We start from the raw sequence: 15270 nt of genomic DNA on the forward strand, positions 1-15270 counted from the left end.
CACAGCACAGTGTGCACTTAAGAGTTAACAATAATGTATTTCATATACTACAAGGAACCACACGGGGAGTGTAAATATAATCCTATACAAAGAAACGACTAACGTTTAAGAAAAGAAAATGGCAATCACCAGAGTGGATCATTTTATATAGCTGCATCCAATTATATTATACTCCACAGATATACCATTTGAAAAAAAAATTTAGTCCTAGCACTCAGGGGGTTCTCTGTGAGTTCAAGTTCATATCAAGTTCCAAGCCAGTCAAGGTTACAGAGTAAAACATTGTCTCAAAAACAAAAAACCAAACCAACCAACCAAAGGATTTAAAAAGGAGCAGCTGCTTCCTTTAAGCAGCCTTCTTTCTACTGTAGCCTAGCATTACAGGTCACAGAGGGCAGGGAAGGGCCCAGAAACACCAGCAGTGCTACAATCTGATGGGGGCTGACTACAGGGTATTTCCTGTAGGAAGTGGCCAGGTGGAACAGCACTCCCAGGTGGGGGGTAGGACCTCAGCTAGAAGGCCAAGACAGGCCCACATTCTGGTAGGAGCAGGGCGACTTTCCAGCGGTGGGTAGGCGGAGTCATCTGTAGGCAGCACGGTGCTGGCAGTCTGGGTGCTGTGGGGCCCCTCGCTGTGAACAGCACTTTATCAGGAGGAGCACTGCTGCACAAATAGACTATGTTCGGAGCACGTCTGGGACATTGTCCAGCCACCGCGGGGTGCTGAGATACGTCCTGCTCTCTCTAGGTTTTAGAACTCTTCTGTTTTCTGAGGTTCTCAGCTCCCTGGATGACTGATTTTAGCTTCTAAGAACAGGAGTTAACGGATTTTGAAAGTACGGAGCCAAGCTTGGGTCTGTGTCCTCTGAACAGGAGGCGGCTGGCCTCACAGCACTGCAATCATGGATGCATGCAGAACCAGACTGGGTAGGGGCCCCCAGGGGCCAGGGAGCTCTCCCTGTCCAGCTGCTGCTCAGGCCAAGAACTCTGGGTATAGTTAGGCCTGAACCAAGCAGGCCTCAGGGGAACACCCATACTGAGTGCTAGGGTCATTAAGAACCCAACTATGCAGTGTCTTACTGTGGGCAGCTATGGGGCCACTGGTGGAAGGCAGAGGACAGGAGACAGTGGCATGGTACTCAACAAAACTGTTTGGGTCTTGAATAACTTCTTTGAGATCCTGTCAGAACAATTCATAATCATCAGGCAAGGGCAGGTCCCTATTGAGGTAGGCCAGGCCTGTCAGTCAAGTATGGCTCTCACAGATACAGTTGAGACTGTCCTGATAGTGTTCAAAGTGAAAGACATATACTCTCCCAGCTGGGCCAAAAAAGCAGTCTAGCAGCCATTGACAGCCATCAAAGGTACCAGGTTGGAGCCAGGAACCCAGTGGAAGTCCATCCTGAGTGGCCAGGGGTCACAGGCCAGCATCCAGCTGGAGGTTTACTGCCAGAAGAATCATTAGCTGTACTATTCCAATCCATGGTGGTGTACACACACATGGAGTTCCCACGGCAGGGTCTCTCAATCCAGGAATCCACCAAAGGGTCATGCCATGAGGTACCATCCGTCTGCTGCCAACAGCGTGCACTGGTGAAACTGGCTGCCATCTGGGTAGGATTACTAGGGCTCTGCCAATGGCACCTGTCATGAGGCATGCCAGGAGCAGAGGGAAGAAGGGCCCACTCAGAGCCTGGTGCAGACAGAAGAGGCAGGGACAACACAACGGGCCAAGAAGCAGCTGGACAGGGTGTGGCAGACTGCCATTCCAGGGAAACGCTGAGGACCAGGGGAGCTGAGCCAGTAAGAGTCGAGGGACTGTCAGATGCAGGCCATCATCCAAGGAAATCTGTCCAAAAACAAGGTGGGGAAGAGCAGGAACAAGGCCCAACCATCATCACTGAGCTGGCAGGGTGGCATCAGGCAGAAAACCCCCAGGGACCTGATTAGCTGCTCAGAGTAGAAGGAGAGGCCCCGGGGCTGGCCTGAGAGGGTGAACGAAACAACAAATGCTGCCTGTGACTTTAAAGGTGCAGTGATAGACACTGTCAACTCTAGAAGGGACCATCAGGGAATCTTAGTGCAATGACAGTAGCAACTGTCATTTGTGTGTATTACAGTACCACTTGTGCTGAACGCTGACCACCTACTACCCACGACTGGATACTATTATCATAGCTACGAAAGAGTGGCCAAGTGATTTGTGTGCAGCCACACACCAGTTAGTAAATGGCAGAGAGGAGAACCTGGCCGTAGAGACAAACTTAACCACAAATCATTTCACAGCCTATGGACTACCCTTTAGAGTGGAATGAGTGGGCTCCTGGCTGCTAGAACATTATAAACCACTAAGAACGGAGCATGCCAAAACATCCTTGCACACCCAGCACCACACACACCTGACAAAAACAGGCTGCCTTGCTTGGACTGTTTCGTCCTGCTCCCAGGATTCCAGAGACCACCTGCAGGCAAATCTACCCAATTCTAAGCACACCTCCCTTACCCTCATCCCAGTCAAGAACCTGGCACTACAACCCCCACAAATGAAACTCTGCAATTCCAATTTGGAGTTTCTTCCTGTTACCACCAGCACCTGGCCAGAGCTCCCTTTGATGGTTGGACCCACCCTTATTCCAAGTTGTGGTCACGAGACCACACAAGGACGGAGGACAAGGAGCCCTCCTCTGGGGCTCTCACACTGATCCAGTCTCTCTGGAGAGGGAAATCCACCACCTGGGACGTCTCTCAACTCTTTGCTTCATCCCTGCACACACAGCCCAGCTCTCCACAAGCTCTCCAGGACCACCGAGTCCAGCATGTATCTTCACACCTGGCTTTCCATGTGTTTATCCCCAACCCAGTCACTTTCTCCAGAAAGGTACAGCAAGGTTGATCTTGGTGCCAGCACCTCCCAAGGGGCTTGCAACACTTGGCTGCCAGTACTGCCAGCACCTACCTCTAGCACCCAAGCATTCTGGACCATCCCATGCAGACCCCTGACTCACACCTCAAAGTCCAGCCCTTGACCTGGGATTCTTATCAAAATCACCAGCCAGATCCAGTCTCTCAGTGAGTTCTCAAGAAGTAATGCCCACAAATCAGGTCCCAGTCCCGTGTTAGGCTGCCCACAAACACCATTTCGCATGCCCAGAAGCCAGTGTGCCACCCAGACCTCCTGCCCCAACTATGAACCTTAGATGTTGTCTGCCCACTCACCTTGGTGCCTGAGTGCCTCTGGCAACCTAGGAGAGAGGCGCCCCCACCCTTGCACAGACATCAATTCCTGCTTTCAGTTAGGTCTTCCTAACCCTGAGCCAGTCACTCACTTGCTGAGCTCAAGATCCCCCGCACGGCCCTTGACTAGCAGTCTGTGGAACTCTCTTCTCTCCATCAACCCTGCCTGGCAGTAGGTAATCTCGCTCCTCTTCCTGGACTGAACAGCAATCTACTAGAAGACTGAGGGCCGCGGCGCGTGGGAATCTTTCTCCGCAAGCTGGGCAGCACCTGACAACACTGGCTGAGTTCTTTGCTCCAAGACCTGGGAAACCCGGGAACACAACTTGTCCAAAGCCAAAATGTGAATGGAGGCTAGACTACCTGCACCGCCCACCTGCCCGCCAGCAACCGCCTTGCAGGGCATCCAGCTCACAAGCTCCGGGTCAAGGAAGCCCACTTACCTGAGACCGCCAGGGTCAGAGGATCTGCACCGGCCAGAGCGGCGTGCTTCCGAGGCCAAGATCCCACAGCCACCTGCAAAGTGAAGAGCGAGAAGAGCCTGAGAGAGAACAGGGAAGCGGGGCGTGAATCCTCGGGACAGAGCCCACACTTCAGCCCGCCGCCCCACTTCGCGCTGACCCAGCCCCACTAACCCGGTTGCCGAGATCGTAGCCTGCCGCAGCCGGCTCCAAAGATTCCGCTGAGTGCCTCGTCAGCCACGCCCCCCTCCGGCGTGCACACAGCCACCCCGGACGCGCCCACTCTGGAATCCCGCACGCCTCACGCTCGTCTTTCCGCGGGGCTGCGCGCGCACGCAAGGCTCGCCGCGCCTGCGCCGTGAACCGCAAGGCCTCTCCCTAGCAGACGTCCGACCGTCCAGCGTGACGGCGCGGCGCGGGGGGTGATGGGAGCGCGCGCTTGGTACCACGCCCCCAGGAGCAGAGGCGGAGCTGCTGCGTTCGCAGTCTTTGCTGTCACTTGGAGGCTTGCTCTGCGCCAGCGTGGGTCGCGAGGGCTCCGGTACTGAGCCTGCAGACCTGGGGAGCGCATCTTCTGAGTGGCAAGTCTACACAGTACCTCTCATCGCCTGGTGCCCATGCTCAGAGCCTGAGAAGGCTCGTGTCTGCATTTTTCCACCCCAGCCGCGAGAGGTAGAGCATGCTGGCAGCACATCCCTCCGCTTGGAATCATAGCAGCTGCAGGCTGTGTGACAAGCAAGCAAGGCCTGTGACTTTCCTCGTGGGTGTGTGTCTGAACCTAGAGAGGACGGTGAGGGCTGGCTGCCAACGCCTCTTGGACAGGGCAGTGCCTAGCCTAGTGTGCTGCCCAGCGTTGGGGAGCCCAGTCGGTACCCAGACATTTTAGAAAGACCGGGAGATGAGCTTTTGTGCCCCTCATATGCATATGAGGGTTTGTCCCTCTTGCTCCTTTGTGTACTCGTGATACCATCCCACAACCCAGACACATGTGTTTAGATGGTCCACCGACCAGTCCTTGGACGGGACTGGAAGGCTCTGCTGCGCGGTAATACTTCTGTAAGCAAGCACATGCATAACACACCAGCTCCCTGTCTGCCCTGCTCTGGTGATTCCTTTCCTGAAAGATCTCTGAAATGTTATCTGCGTTTACACCCAAACTCACTTGCTTTGATCCCTGAAACGGGAATCAAAGATCACATTGTACCTTCCAAGGGTCTGTGGGGCTTTCAGTAGCCTGAGCCAAAAATAATAAAAGTGGCACCCAACCAGGAAACACCTCCTTGAAGTGTGAATGAAATTTGGGGTTTTTTTTTCTCGGTTGTATCTTTCCTAATTGACCTGATAATTTAAACTTCCTCCCTTAAGGGAGGGGTTGTTTCTGTGAATTCCGATCACCCTCAGGCCCCAAGCAGCTGGAGCTAACTCAGGACTTAACAACAGAGTGAGCAGCAGGCTTGTACAAAAGACCACACAACCAAGCCCCTCCTACTTAGGCCTTTTTCCAAACTGCCTTTTAGTTTTATGTTAGGGCATCACTTCAAATGTGCATGACAAGGTGTATCACGGTAACCACAGCAGTAGTATTACTATTCACAGGGCAGTGCAGTCATCACCACCGTTCCCAGAGCCATCTCACACGCTAGAAACTCGGTTAAACAGAGTCCTCATCTCCGAACCCTGAGTGCCCACCACTGTGAGTCTGAATTTGCCTGTGTACCCCACACATCGGGTGCTCACACAATGTCCATCTGTGAATGTATTTCATTTAGTATGTTTTCAAGGTTCATGGATGCCATAGTACGTATCTAAATCGCCTTCCTTTTCAGTGTTGACTGAGGGACTAGGGAGCTGGCTCAGATATTAAGACACTAACTGTTCTTGTATAGGACCTCGGTTTGTTTACTAGCACCCACATTATGGCTCACAACCATCCCTAACTCCAGTTCCAGGGTATCTGACGTCCTTTCCTAGTTTCTTCGGCACCAGGCACATACATGGCTCACATACATACATGCAGGCAACACTCTTACATATGAAAATAAACTATTTTTTTAAATTAACTTTAATCCCAGCATTCAGGAGGCAGAGACAGGTAAATCTCTGTGAGTTTCAGGCTAGCCTGGTCTATATAGTCAGACCCTATCTCAAAAACATCCAAAAATAAAATTAAAGTGACTGATTCCTCTTTCGAGTATCCACATTTTGTTTCCCTTTCATCCCTCTTGACACTGAATTGCCCACACCTTGGGTATTGTGGGTAATGGTGCTGTGGAGTCACTATGTCCTAGTCAGGGTTTCTATAGCTGCGATGAGACAGCATGACCAAAAAGCAACTTGGGGAGGAAAGGGTTTATTTGACTTATACTTCCAAAGCACTGATCATCATCGAAGGAAGTCAGGACAGGAACTCAAACAGGACAGGAACCTGGAGGCAGGAGTTGATGCAGAGGCCATGGAGGGGTGCTGCTTACTGGCTTGCTCCCCATGGCTTGCTCAGCCTGCTTTTTTACAGAAACCAGGACCATCAGCCAGGGATGGCATCACCCACCATAGACTGGGCATTCCTCCATAGATCAATAATTAAGAAAGTGCCCTACAGCCTGATCTTATGGAGGCATTTTTTTCAATTGGTTCCTTCTTTTCGGATAACTCTAGCTTATATCAAGTTGACATAAAACTGTCAGGACACACTGTAAAAGATGGATGAGTCCCTGGTTTTAGTTTTTAAAAATGCACGTGTTATAAATGCTTTATGTGCCTTTATGCCTGCATGATATGCATGCCTGGTACCCTCAGAGGACAGAAGTGGGTGCTGGATCCCTGGAATTGATTTACAGGTGGTTGTGAGCTGCCATGTGGGTGCTAGGAACTGAACCCAGGTCCCCTAGGAGAGCAGCGAGTGCTCTAAGGCAATGAGTTCTCTCTCCAGCCCCTAATTTTAATTCTTCAGCTATACACCAAAAAAGAGTAGAACTGCTAAGTCTTCCAGTAAGTTTGCTTTGTTTTGTGATAAACTGCCAGTGTTCCAAGATAGCTGCATCATCTTCTATTGCCATCAGAGGCATATAAGAGTTCCAATTCCTTCACAACCTGCCAAAAAGCAGTTTTGCTCTCAGCTTGGTATGTGAATACTCAGTTTCCCAGAACTATTTATGAGAGATTGTCCTTTCTCTGTCTTGACACTTTTGTTAAACGTTACTTGGTGCTTTGGACCTTTGGCCTCTTGGCTGCTGCACCTAGTTCCCCTCTCTCCTCTCCCTCCCCTTCCTGTCTCCCCATATGGTCCAGCTCAGCCTGGTCATGTCCACTCTGGACTCTCCCAGATGTCCCTGCTTCTGACTATGCTCTCACACATACCTACAATAAACTCCTTCAACATAAAAAAAAGTCATTTGGCGGGGCTGCAGAGATGGCAGCTCACAACTGGCTGCAACTCTAGTTCCCGGGGATTCAATACCTCTGGTCTCCAAAGGCAGTGCATACATGTGTTATACACACACACACACACACACACACACACACACACACACACACACACATTATTCAGGCAAAATAGCCATACTCATAAAATCTTTTTTAGGACGTCATTTGATACTGCATATAGCTTACAAATATTGCATGAGCACCAGTGATTCTAAATATGTGTGTGGTTTTTTTTTTTCAGTTTTTTTGAGACAGGTTTCACTATGTAGCCTTGGCTATCCTGGAACTCGCTCTGTAGGTCAGACTAGCCTCGAACTCTTAGACATATGCCTGCCTCTGGTTCCCATGTGCTGGGATCAAAGGTGTGCACCACCATCGCCCAGCTGTGTTTATCTACAGGGTTTTCTGTTATTTTCCACTGGTCTATATATCAGATTTAATGCCAGTGCCACACTGTTTTGATTACTGTAGCTTTGTAGTTAAATTTGAAAACAGGAAGTATGAGGCCTTCATGTTGGCTTTTTATTGGGGGGGGCTAGTAAGGGCCCCTTGAAACTCTATGTGAATTTTAGGGTCTCTCTCCCTCCCTTCTTTCCTCTCTCCTCCTCTTATTCTCTTTCTTACTGAGGCAGTCTCACTCTGTAGCTGAACTATCTCACTCCTTCACTGAATATTTTCTGTCACCGCTGGTTGAATGTGTTGATAAGGAGTTCACAGATGTGGAAGACTGTAGGCATCTGCATACCAACCTATATTGCATATCACACATTTTTTGAAATCCTGCTGTCTCAGCTTCTCTCACAAGTGCTGGGGTTACAGGCATGTACTACCATGCTCTGTTTAGGGTAGATTTTTCTATTTTTCTGAAACGCCATTGGAGTATTACTAGTAACTGCTTAAGTCTTTAGATCACTTAGGGTATACTGATGTTTTCAAATGTTGGGCTGGGATCAGGTGGTGGTGGAGCACACCTTTAATCCCAGCACTTGGGAGGCAGAGGCAGGTGGATTTCTGTAAGTTTGAGGCCAGCCTGGTCTACAAGAACTAGTTTCAGAACAGCTAAGGCTGTTACACAGAGAAACCGTTTCTTGAAAACCACACACACATACACACACACACACGCAAGTTAGACTGGGGCTCCAGGTGTGATGCATACCTTTAGTCCCAGAACTCAGAAGACAGGGGTTGGAGGATCTCTGTGAGCTCAACACCAGCCTAATCTACATAGAAAGTTCCAGGAAAGACCCTGTCTCACCACTCCTCCTTTATAGCAAGAGAGTATCTAAACATTATTTTAAATGCTTATTATTGTGTGTCTGTGTGTGTGTGTGTGTACATATGCCACAGTGTGTGTGTGGAGGTCAGAGGGTAACTTTTGGGGTAATTTTCTCCTTCCACCATGTGTCCTAGAGACCAAACAGGACTCCAGGCTTAGCAAGGAGCACATTTACCTACTGAACTATCTCACCCCCTCCCCGAATATTTTCTGTCACAGCTGATTGAATGTATTGATTCGGAATCCACAGACAAGATTATATGAAGGGTATCTGCATATCATTGTCTTAGTAAGGGTTCCAGTTGCTGTGAAGAGACACCATGACCACAACAACTCTCATAAAGGAAAACATTTAATGGGCTGGCTTGCAGTTTCAGAGGTTCAGTCCATTATCATCATGGTGGGACATGGTGGCGTGCAGGCAGACATGGTACTAGAGCTAAGAGCCTACATCTTCACTGGCACACAACAGGAAGTGAACTGGGACACTGGGTGTGGCTTGAGAGTATATGAGACCTCAAAGTCTGCCTCCACTGTGACACACTTCCTCCAACAAGGTCACACCTACTCTAACAAGGCCACACCTCCTAAAAGTGTCATTCCCTTTGGGGTCCATTTTCATTCAAACCACCACAGTCATCCTATACTGTGCATAACACACAAATACATTGTTATTATTATTACTATTGCTCCCTGGAAGTGCTCAGGAACTTCAGTGACACAAGGAAAGTAGTAGCAGTGGACACCTTTGACTCATTCCTGTCTTAAAGCAGAAATAACTAAGTGTGACATCAGCTACTGTCACTCATCCCACCTTTGTTACTTTCTTTAAACCTTTGTTACTCAAATTTTATTTTATATGAAATGTTTAGTCTTGCAAGTTTATCCTAGCACATGTGTACCTGGTGTTCTCAGAGGCCAGCAAAGGGCATGGGATTCTCTGGAAACTAGAGTTACAGACCTTTTTGAGTCACCGTGTGGGTCCTTAGTCTGTGCTCTTAACTGCTGAGTCATCTCTGTAGCCTCAGAATTGTCTTTTTCCTAAGAGTGGTTTCTAAAATATATATATATAATAAATTTAGCCAAATGTGCCTTCTCTAGTAATATAGTTATGAATTTTTTTAGCCATTTGGTTAATGTACTAAACTACATAAATTGAATGTTCAAAAGAAAACATCTTAGATTCCTGGGATAAATCCCATTTGGCCATAATAAATTCCTCATATGTGTTGCTAACTTCAATATGTTCATATTTTAAAGGGAATTTAGCATGTACATCTCAAACAGGTATTGGTTTGTAACTTTGTTTGTAATGTCATTGTCTATATTTTTTTAAATTTAACTGCAGTAGCAGCCCTTCCAGGGTCTGATGCCCTGCCCTAGCCTCCAGGGGCTCCTGCATTCACATGGTACACACACATTCACACTGATATACACATATGCATAAAAATAAATTAATTAAAAAAATTAGATTTACCTATTTTGTGTGTTTTGCTTGCTGTAAATCCCAGCCCTGTGCCTGTCCAACTTTGGCCCCTCCCCAGAGGAGGTCAGGACCACTCCCCCAGTCTATTTAAACTGCTCCCCAGAAAGTCCCTTTGTGCCCCCCCTTCATTTTATAACAAAGATCATGCTATAAAACTAAGAAAAATAACATATTTTTTGTTGTTTTTTCGAGACAGGGTTTCTCTGTAGCTTTGGAGCCTGTCCTGGAGCTAGCTCTTGTAGACCAGGCTGGCCTTGATCTCACAGAGATCCGCTTGCCACTGCCTCCCCAGTGCTGGGATTAAAGGCGTGCGCCACCACCGCCCGGCAATAATATAGTTTTAATACATATATAGCACTCCTTTTAAAGAATGTCCACTTCATCTAAACTGTCGAATTTGTTGAATTCAATTTGTTCATTTTATTAGCTCATTACTGTGAGTGTACATGTGTGCACGTCACTAGGGATGAACCAAGGGTTCACATGTGCGAGGTGGGTGCTCCACTAGCCTTCCAGTGCCTATACCTGTAAGTCTCAAACCCTGGGAGGAATGGCTCAGCTGCTAGTTAACATATCAAAGCTGACCTGGCCAACAGGATTTCCCAGTGTCCCTCAGTCCTTACTTGCTGGCACACGTCTGCCCTCTACCCTGAACTATTCAGCCCAAGGCTGGGTTGCAATTTCCCCAGAGGCTCATCCCTAAAATTTAGACATTTTGGTTACCTATCCTTTGTACCTTTGGCCTCTTGGGTTGCTGCACTTGGTTCACCTCTCTCTTCTTTCCCTTTCCCTACCCATCTCTTTACTTGGCTCAGAGCAATATCCATCCTGGACTCTCCCAGATGTTCCTGCCTCTGGCCATGCTCTCCCTTTTATCTACAATAAACCTCCTCCTCCACTATACCCAGGAGAAGTCATGTCCTTTCCTTCTTTTTTTCATTCAATACCTTTTGTGATAGTGTTTTCTCTTTCATAACTGAAGCTGAAAATCTTTCAAATATCCAACACTTAATTTTTTTCAGACTTTAACATTTTAAAATTACATTTATTATGTACACACACACACACACACACACCCCACAGGGCATGTGTGGAAGTCAGAAGACAATTTATGGGCGTTGGTTCTCTTATTCTACCATGTAGGTCCCAGGGATTGAACTCAGGTCCGCAGACCTGGCAACAAGCACCTGGACTTGCTGCACTACCTCATTAGCACCATAGTAAAAAATACTTGTTTGACAGCCTCCAAAGCTACAGAGAAACCCTTTCGGAAAAACAAAACAACTACACACACACAGCCCTGCTTCCTATCCATCTTTATTTTCACTCCTATAAGTAGTCTATAAGTAGTCTGAATTTCTGTCATCTGGAAGTGCTTAGGTAACCACACATAGAACTCTGTTCTCAACAGAGGTATTTCTTAGGGTATATACTCCTCCTTTGAGATAACAGGATGAACATTCTGTAGGAGCCCTGAGCAGGTGCCTCACTTTGTAGGGTATCTGGGAAAACATGCAGGAGGGACATCCTACACCAAATACTACCCAGTCAGAAGAGGGAAAAGCCAACCAAGACAGAGGCCAAGGCACACTTCTGGCCTATGACAACCACGTAGAACAGGCAGAAAGAGCGGGCAAAGGCCGGCTGTAGTGGCTCAACACTCCAGGCAGAGGCAGGCAGAGCTCTGTAGATCAGAGACTTGAACATAGAAAGTTCCAGAGTGGCAAGGCTGATTGAAACTTTTTCAAAAGCAAAAAAGAAAAGCTAGACAGGCCAGGTCCCGGCTGCAAGAATGCTCAGGGTGGTTCTGCCAAAAGTGAGGGCCAGCAGCTGCCCATGGGTGTGCTAAGGAGAATGTCCACGGCAGAGGAACACTTCAGTCCATATGGCCTCCTGTGGCATCAAGCATCTGGTCCTCTCAGCAGCCTTTGGCCAAGTGGGTGGGGTGGAGTGAGAGCCTGTCTGAGCTGGTGACGGCAAATCTCGCTTACTTTGTGTCTGGGTCTCCTAGTATAGCGGCCCGCCCTGGCATGCCTGGGCACTGGGGAGCTGACAGGTACAGCAGCTTCTGAGAGAATGAAGGCACGGGATAGGAGACTTGGCCTTGCAAAGAATGGGCTGATGGGAACAATTCCGTTGGTACACAGCTTCCCTCCCGGAGACTTTGAAAATTAAATACTCCCCAAGCTATGGAAACCCAGCCACAGGCTGAGCACTAGAACTTTATTATTATAATGGGTCGGCCCAATTCCAGCCACCACAGGCAGAACAATGAGCCATTGAAGCCTTCTGAAGGCCTTGCCTCCCATCCACCCTCTCCCTCAGGCTGGGACCTGGTACCGAGGCCTCCGAGGGGAGGGCAGTGGGGCAGACATGCCTGAGTCCTGGCTTTGCCACCTCAGCTCAGAACCTCCTGGGAGAGCTGGGAATTGCTTTCCTCACTCATCAAGTAGGGCCCCCATAAAAACTACCAGCAGAAAACCCATACGCAGACAGCTTTTATACGGACACGCCATTGCAGCTTGATGCTTGTGGAGCAGGCGCTACCTGTATCTGCTTGTAGGGGAGTTACATGAGGATGCTGGAGACACAGGAGCGCTCCTCATGCCTGGCCAGTGTGTCTTTCCAACAAGAGTAGAGCAAAAGAGACAGCAGGATGCCCCTGCCCCGTGCCAGGGTGTGTATCAGGCCTGCAGTCGGTGCAAAGCCCTGGGGTCAGGGGCTGCGACCGGGGCAGGGAGCTGTGCCCATCTGGCGATCAACCCCCAGTTGCTATGTAACAAGGTCACACTATATCTTGTTTATGGTCCCACTTTATTCCCAAGCATTTGGTGTTATTTGATCATCAGTTTTAAGCCCAAAATATCCAATTTTATTGGGAGAGAAAAAATTTAATTTTATGGAACTACAAGGCCCAATCGCTGTCCCATGAAATCTTAGAGGGGATTGGACAGGGTCTGCCTCGCCCATCTCTGTTGCCTTTGCTCCTGGCTTTGAGTTTCCTCCCTGAGATGAGGCCTCACCCTGCCAGTCACTAAGTCTGGTGTCTTCAGTGACTCCTTGGGCCTATCTGGATTGGATCCAACCTGAGTGCCTAGCACCCTGCTCTAACCCTGGTGAAGACCAGCTCTGAACACAGAAGGCCTGTGAAGGGAGCCCTCTTACTGCCTACTGGGAAGGCCGCGTGTGCTCCTCAGATGGCACTGGGACGGCTCCTGGGACCCCAGCTTGGGTTTCAGGATTAGGGTAACCTGAGTATTATAAACCACGGCAGAGCTGAGATTAGGCGGGCTCAGATCTAAGTTGCTTTGCTAGGCCCCTGGGCGATGTGAAGGTCTCCTCACTGCCTTTGAGCCACAGGTGCTTGGCTGTGGACCAGAACATGCAGGGCTCCCCAAACCTTTTGGTGGCAGGACCAGAAACATGAGAGTTCTTGGAGAGCTTAAGGGGTAGGGGACAGCAAGGGGAGGTAGCAGAAGTCAGGTCCCAGCAGCAGGAATGTTCAGGGTGGCTCTGCAGGAAAGTGAGGGCCAGCAGCTGATCATGGGTAAGCAGCCATGGCCCTGGCTGCTCACCATCAAGGTCACAAGGTCACTATTAAATGTTCCTTCTGTTCCTCCTCTTCCCAGGACTGCTTCCCATCCAGACTGGACAGCACCAATATTGGATCTTTGGTGGACCTGGCTACACCAGGTGGGCAATAGCAGGGATGCATGTGACATGATACCGCATGGAGAGGTGCAGGGGACCACCTTCAGCTCCTGAGTGTACAGGTGAGTGTGACTGCAGTTTCCTTCCTGAGGATCTGTGTGTGGCACCAGTGGAAACTCATGCCCGTTACTGTTTTCAGTCACTGGCAAAACTTCACCCTGCCACCATGGGTTCTGGAAGCAGGAGTCATGACCCCCATCACATGTGCTAGGGTTAGGATGTGGGCTACAAATAAGACCCAAAGAGTAGCCACATAAGAACCTGATGGCTTGTGGCTCAAAACTTCCCTCCATCAGCCCACGTCTCAGGGCTATCTCCCAGTTCCCTAGAGGCCTCTTGGCACCCTGTGGTGAAGAACCTTCTGTCCAGTTATTTCACAGCCTGAATATCTTGGGTCATGGTTGGGCAAGCCTCTCTGGGAAACTCCTTTTTTCTCTACCCTGTCTGGGAGGGCTCTGAGCAACCTATGGCATGGCTATGGCAGGACAGAGGTGTCTGCAAATTCTGGGGACTGTCCCATCTCACTGGGAAGAAGCCAGACCAACAAGACCCTCACCTGGCTGAGGGACAAGCAGGGTTGGATCTACAGTGTCTGCTGTTGCCTTCCACTATGAGAGCAAGGCACAAGTGTGTGGCTCCATCTCTTTATTTGTGCTTTTGCCTAGCTCAGGAAGCACAAAAGGAGCAGCCCGAGCCTGGGCCAGAAAACAATGTAGTCTGTGAGTGCTAGGCTGGGGGTTTCTGCATCACACTGGGGCCAGGGTCCCATTCACTGGTGGCAGCTCCAGGGTTCTGTTTGGACACCACTGCTGAGGTGGCTACCTGTGAAATTTAGTCATATGCCAAGGTAGCAAAGACAAAAATGTGGATCTCAGGCACAAGCCCACGGTTGAGGCCTCGGGCAGACACTGCTGTTTCTCACAGGCAAGTCTACGGGCTGGCAAGGGTGCCCAGCCAGGAGAGACAACCTCCACTGCCAGCAGAGCACAGTAGGGACCGGCCCCTGCTGCCAGCTGAGCAGAGGTGAGGGCCCCAGAGGGCTCTGTGATATGCAGAATGGGGGTGTATGCTGCAGTCTCAGCCACTCTGCTACTCTAAGAACTGATAGTTTCTTCTACATCCTCTGCTGTTTGCCTCAGAACCCTCTCGGAGCCTTGCTGGGCTCTGTCCTCCACTACTGTACCCTCAGTCTGGCCCTCAAAAGCACCTGTCACCTTTCTCTGTGCCTGCTGCACAGGGATCTCAGGACAGCATGAAGTGGGGACAGTGAGGGAGAGGGTAAGGTGCTAGGAGATAGGCACTCCGTTCTACTCCCCAGGATAGGCAGGCAGGGAGGGAGCTCCTACCAACTCCTTTCCTTCCCATGTCCTTGCGCAATCCAAAGCCACTAGTAGAGGTGTGTAAAGTATTGCCGGGGGTAATTGCAGGTTACATGGAACAATCTGAGGAATTAAAAACATATTTTCATTGCATCATAAAAACATGCAAAGGCAGAGAAGAGGCGGCCCAGGGGAGCACCTGGCCCTGGGTTGGTGAGCACCTGGCCCTGGGGCATTCTAGCCCTGTTGCATTTTCTGGACCAGAGAGGGGATTGGCCCTGCAGTGATCCTGCAGCTAGACAGGACAGATTCCACTGCTGATGCAGTTCACCCATAGGTCCTGCTCCTTAGCATTGGCCC

At 49.5% G+C, this 15270-nt stretch overlaps 1 protein-coding gene across 2 annotated transcripts in view; it reads right to left on the reverse strand.

Annotated features, from left to right (window-relative positions):
- The window catches only part of Gnb1l (G protein subunit beta 1 like), an 81958-nt gene extending 77928 nt beyond the window's left edge, over positions 1-4030 (reverse strand). The window contains exons 1-2 of one of the 2 annotated variants that reach the window (XM_075969492.1): positions 3870-4030; positions 3678-3750 (exon numbers count right to left, since the gene is read on the reverse strand). The gene's annotated coding sequence lies outside the window, so the exon portion shown is untranslated. Of the gene's footprint in view, positions 1-3677; positions 3776-3869 lie in introns of both variants that reach the window. The other variant, XM_075969503.1, reaches the window with a different exon arrangement.
- Between the last annotated feature and the right edge of the window lie 11240 nt (positions 4031-15270).

The sequence above is a fragment of the Microtus pennsylvanicus genome, chromosome 1, assembly GCF_037038515.1.
Source record: "Microtus pennsylvanicus isolate mMicPen1 chromosome 1, mMicPen1.hap1, whole genome shotgun sequence".
Lineage (NCBI taxonomy): Eukaryota > Metazoa > Chordata > Mammalia > Rodentia > Cricetidae > Microtus > Microtus pennsylvanicus.